Raw genomic sequence first — 6000 nt, forward strand, 5'->3', positions numbered from 1 at the left:
TTCAGTTCAATATCATTTAACAGTTCATTCGTCATCGTCAAAAGTATGGTGCACCGCTGATGGTCCAAGGGCGTTGATGTGACTGATGGTCCTCAGTAGGTCTTTTGTCGACAGTTTTTCCTCTTCATAATCGCCCCAAGCTTGGTTAAGTCGCCCATGTATTTCCACAAATTTCTTCCTCCTGATCTTAAAGATTGCACCTAGAGTTTGTATTATACGAACAACTGGGGCATGAGAACAGATCTACCTTCTGTTTTGTGGCAATAGGCGTCGATGTTCACGGTGCAATCAATGACGACCTCCATACTCACGTCCAAAATGCTACTATCGTGTAACGAAATCACCATGGTTGTAAATTTAACTTCCTGCAGGCACTGTAACGCTGTAAAAAAGAAACCGTAGCATGTCTTAGTTGTAAGAGAAAATACCGTAAAATGTACACGGAGTTGACATGCTACAACTATTTTGCAAAATCGGATAGAAATCACCCGTAATCGTATACACATGTTTGTAAAAGAGTTAACTTGATACAAATCATTGAAAATATTAATCGTTACTGAAACTGCAAGCCAGAAACAACGAATTAATTGGATGTTCTATGTTTTGAGCTTTAACTTCTTTCTTTTATCATGATTTCACGCTAGAAAATGTCTCGATAGCTCAGGTAGCGAGTAAAGAAACATAAATAATTTTCAGTTCTGTGCGTTACGGAGTATAGCACAGAACGTATGTCTAAACATAACGCACCGCACAAAACAGGTATATGTGCGGTTCGTTCATGCGTGTGGTTGTCACGTGAGTGATGGTCACTCAGGTGGACATAGGCTGGAATTTGCACGGGGTGTTCATTGTTTGATCAGTTCTACGCTAGACTTCGATCAGTAAACTTGTGTTCGTGTACAAATCCTACATCGTGTTGTCGACTTTAGAAGAACAAAGGATATCCATGCTGCAAGATTTGGAACGCATCAAAGAAAAGATAAGTGCTAAAAGAAACGTTAATCTGTTAAATCCGTTATACTGAATCTCGAGCATAGTATCGAGTGTTACGAAGTAGTAACAGAGTTGAAACGATGTATATTTCAAGTAACAATTTCAGCACAAGAGAAAGAAGATCAATTTACAAATAGAAATATTGATGGCAAGTGACCAAAAATTCACAGGTCATTAATGGTAGAACACGACAAAATCTTTCGAACTTATTGGGGAATAAATTGCTATTCTTTGTGGTGTTGTATACATTCTATATGTATATGTGTAAATGTTTTACATGTCTGATGACGTAATGTTATTTGCAGAAAAATACAAGGTAGAGGCGATGGCATATAAAAAGGCGGAAACATAACGCCGCGCGGGGCTCTTGACAGGTCATATCAGAAGCCGGAAGCTTCATCTAACATCGCAACACAAGGGGCTGAAACTCTATTACCATTGAGACGTACATGACTATGTTTCGCATGTGGCGAACCGGGTCATCGGAAAGGAGCAGCTGGATGTTCAGCAAACAGCTCGACCAATAAGTTAAGTTAATTATGTATAGAACCCCGTTATCAGAAAATGGGTAGTTTCGTGTTCGTCGGAAAACGTAACGTACAGAAAGTTCCTAAAGTCGAACGTGATCAAAAGGATCCAAGTATAGTTCGCCGGTAAGTTGAAGGAAGGCCCACGCGGTTAAGTATCAGAAGACTACTGATAGTAAGTACATTTTCGATGTAGTAAATGGCGGTTATAAGTTTATTTTTTCCGTCGGAAAACGGTAACGTACAAAAAGATCTGTCTCAATGTATCAAAAGGATCTTAGTATAAAACTGGATCAAAAGGATCATAGTATAGAAAATTGATGCTAGAAGCTCGCCGGTAAAAAAGAACAAAAGCCCATGTAGCCAAGCTGTAGCAGGCTACGGATGGTTGTTATATTTTAGATGTAGTAAATTGCGGTTATATGTTTCCTTTTCCGTCGGAAAACGGTAACGTACAGAAAGAGATATAAGGAGCAATTGATCAAAAGGATCATAGTATAGAAATTTATCAAAAAAGAAAAAATTCATAGAATAAAAAATAAAAATTGTTACCGGAAGTTTGTCGGTAAGTAGACTGAAAACCGACGTGACATTTATCATGTTTTTAATACGCCCGTTAATACGTTTATAGTCGTATTTAATAAGAATGGGAGGCCTCGATATATTTAAAATTATTATTTATTTATTTGTTCTACTTTCGATATTAGAGGAGCGTATCATGATATTGATACATTCACGAACGGTGTGGTTTGAGCTATCAAGAGAATAGCAGGCAGTGTTAGGTTGTTATAAGCTTATATTTGGCACGATAACGGCCGATCATATATTTACTAAAACTCGTTAAAACTAAAATGAGGTGTACTAGCATTCTTACGTCAAATTGACTTAAAATAGTTATTTGCTTTTGTGATGATGGCATACATCACAGTGTAGAATATGAAAAAACATTATATGCTAGTGACTAGACGAGTTTGGATGTTAACTGGCTGGAGAAACAGTATTTTGATTTCTTCTCAGAGAGTAGAATGGCTCGGGCATGTGATCGACATGCATAAAATGTAGTTTTTCATAATTAAAAAATGAGTAGCTAGTCTAGAAAAAATTATTGATTCGATGTTCTTTATAATTTATCAAACGAAAGAAAAAGTAGTACCAAAAGATAAATTAATAGCTAGTCTTGTAGGGCAGATAATTTCCTTCAGAGTGTGATTGTAAATAAAGTTTGGTGATAACAATGCATATATACAATTGCATAAATACCAGAGCTATTTGGAAAGCTCCCCTTATTGTAACGTTGCAAGCTATTTCCAAACTTAGATTATGGAAAGAAAGCACTAGGCAGTTAATCAACGGTGGAAAAGATTACAAACACAATCAGTTGTTTTTGTGTAATATATTTGCTGATGCAAGTACCACAAGTTATGGTTTATGGAGGTTTTAAAAAAAAGTTGTAGCTTTAATGTAGATATAGGAGAAATGACTGTCAAGCTAACGATTTTCATAAAAATAAAAAAGCAAATTTATTCTCAATTTGTTTTATTCCATTGACGAAGAGAGTAAAGGTATGTACTGGTGGTCTTTGAGACCCGAAAATGAGAAAATTGGAATGTACATGATCTTAATAAAAAGAGCAACCTGTTCCCGGAAGTGAACAGATTATTGACGAAAAGAGAAAAGTTATTCCTGGAAGTGATTACTATATTACACTGTTAAAATCAAGGAGGTACACTGCCAGTGTTTCTATAAACGAAACAGGTAATGCATATTGTGATTTAATATGAAGTCAATACATTAAGCCACCGGAAGTTGGTTTTCAAGATAAACCGGATAAGTATTCCGTCGTTCAACATGACGTAAATAAAATTTCTTATGATCAAGAAAATGCCTTGCATACGGCTAGAAAAGGTATGTTATTGCTCCCGAAAGTGAGCAGAAAGAGTTTGCTATGGTCCCCGGAAGTGGACATAGAGCCCAGTAGATTGCTCCCGGAAGTGAGCAGAGATGCTCCATGAAGAGAGCAGAGAGTATGCTATAGTCCCCGGATGTTATGTTATATGAAATATTTTAAATGCTTTGCAAAATTCGTACATCAAAGTGTATTCAGACAATAAAATGTAAAATCTATATTATTGAATGGTAGTCAAAAGAAATAGCTTTAGATTTAAATATGTTGTGTGGATACTGGATTCAATGAAAAGAGGCAGTGGGTGCCTTAGTTCAATATGGGGGAAACAATGTAAACTGGTTAGTTCAGAAACTAGGTTGATATCAATCTGTATCAATAAGATGATATCGGAGAAAGCAAAATGCATCCTTGTTGTTCCAAAAAGGGGCAGTTCGCCTTATTGGCTAATGTTGATTTGTCATACGGACATTTTAGAGATATTGTGAAATATTGCAAAAAGTTTGGTAGAGTACTGTATGATTCCAGGTTGTTTTGGTAACACTAGATTATCATTAAATAAGATAGCGTTAAGATGCATATCACAATACAGTTATTGATGTATAGTACATATGTTTAACAGGAAATGTTTTGAGAGGTACTCTGAAGGAGCGATTAGAGGGATCGGGCTTGCATGGGCTTCGAAGAGATTAGATGGCGGACAGAATGGCTAAGTAAATACTTAGAACAATCAAGAGCAGACAATACGGTGAAGAAAAGAATTCTTCATGTGCACATTTCAAATACTGTGAAGAAAATGTAGTCGCCATGCCAGCCTTACATATATCAGTAGTAATGTACATGGCTCAATTGATGGATCGAGGAAATCTAATAACGTTTTTCACATCTGTGTGTTACAGTATTAAATGGATCCATTTTTTAATAGTGTACATGATCCAAAGAAAGATTTAACAGACTATTATAAGAAGCTTCAAAGCGTGTGTGTTTCAAACCATCTCACAAGAAAGATGTATCATGTACATGTGCATTCATTAGAGATGATACAAACATTGTGTTTGTTATAAGGAGATTCCACTGTTTTCATTGATTGATCATTTTGGGGTTATGCATGTACATGTATCATGCATATTAACAAATTAAGTGAGTTTCATTGTAATGACCTACACTTGAAATCTGATCACTTTGTTATTAATGTACGCCATTATAGTACTGGCATGTATACGAATGGTTCGGATATTATAATTGCAAAATGTACAACTACAACTTCACATATGGCGTTTTATTAACAAATATGTAATTAGCAAATTGGTCAGATGAATCAAATGATTTTTTTTCAAACCAGTTTTTGGTTATATATATGTAATTATTTAGACTAGCTAACGCCGAGGGCGTGTTTTAGAGATGTTCGAAGCGACATGTTCGATGGAAGTCTGATAGGGCTTAAGATGGGTACATTGATGATTCTCTAGACAAAAAAGCTTTTTATCACTAGACAATTGAAATTATAATTGATTTGCGGTTCGAATTAAAAACCTTACTAACCTTTGTTTTTGTTCTATCGCAAGCCTTGCCCAATGCAAAACGTGTTGTGTTTTGTGCTTAGTTGTGTGAAGACTTTTCAGTTCTGTGCGTTACGGAGTATAGCACAGAACGTATGTCTAAACATAACGCACCGCACAAAACAGGTATATGTGCGGTTCGTTCATGCGTGTGGTTGTCACGTGAGTGATGGTCACTCAGGTGGACATAGGCGGGAATTTGCACGGGGTGTTCATTGTTTGGTCAGTTCTACGCTAGACTTCGATCAGTAAACTTTTACTTTTTTAAATTCGAACCGCATTAGTAGTAAATTGGCTCAAATGACATGTTATGTTTGTGTTACATAATGTTTAGTTACATGTTAATATTGGTTGTTTTCAGGTTCAGTTTTCCAGAGTTATTTTACATTGGGCTTCTGATGAGTTTTTATCTCTGGTTTTTACCCTGGCCTTGAAAATACCAATTAAGGACACAATACTAGACGTGATGTATACACATTATAGTTATAATTTGTTATATAATTTATAGATCGAAAATTGTCATGTCAAGGTTGTACTACGATTGTACTTGATTGATATATGATACGAATATGTAATATTCATGGATGTGTGTTGTCAATAAACTGATCGCAAGCCTTGCCCAATGCAAAACGTGTTGTGTTTTGTGCTTAGTTGTGTGAAGACATTAAAATAAATGCCATATCCCGTTGTCGTACAGACGCACCTCTCATTGTAACGTAGTTCAGCGGGAGTGATTTCTGTATCGCGAGCAAATACGTTAGTTTATGTCTGCGGAGTTACTTACATATAAGTTTCAATTGACAAATATTTTACACATGTAGACATATCCTAGTGCTTTATCAATATATACATATATTACAATTATAGTACAGTGCTTGTAATCAAACGCAAAGATGATAATATTCATATGTGTATTGCTGAATTTAATCTACCACAATAATTTAAATTTAGGAATTATTAACAAAAAACTAAAAATACACACATATAGATGGTACTTTAAATATTTTCTGTATAATAT

The sequence above is a fragment of the Dreissena polymorpha genome, chromosome 12 (assembly GCF_020536995.1).
Source record: "Dreissena polymorpha isolate Duluth1 chromosome 12, UMN_Dpol_1.0, whole genome shotgun sequence".
NCBI lineage: Eukaryota > Metazoa > Mollusca > Bivalvia > Myida > Dreissenidae > Dreissena > Dreissena polymorpha.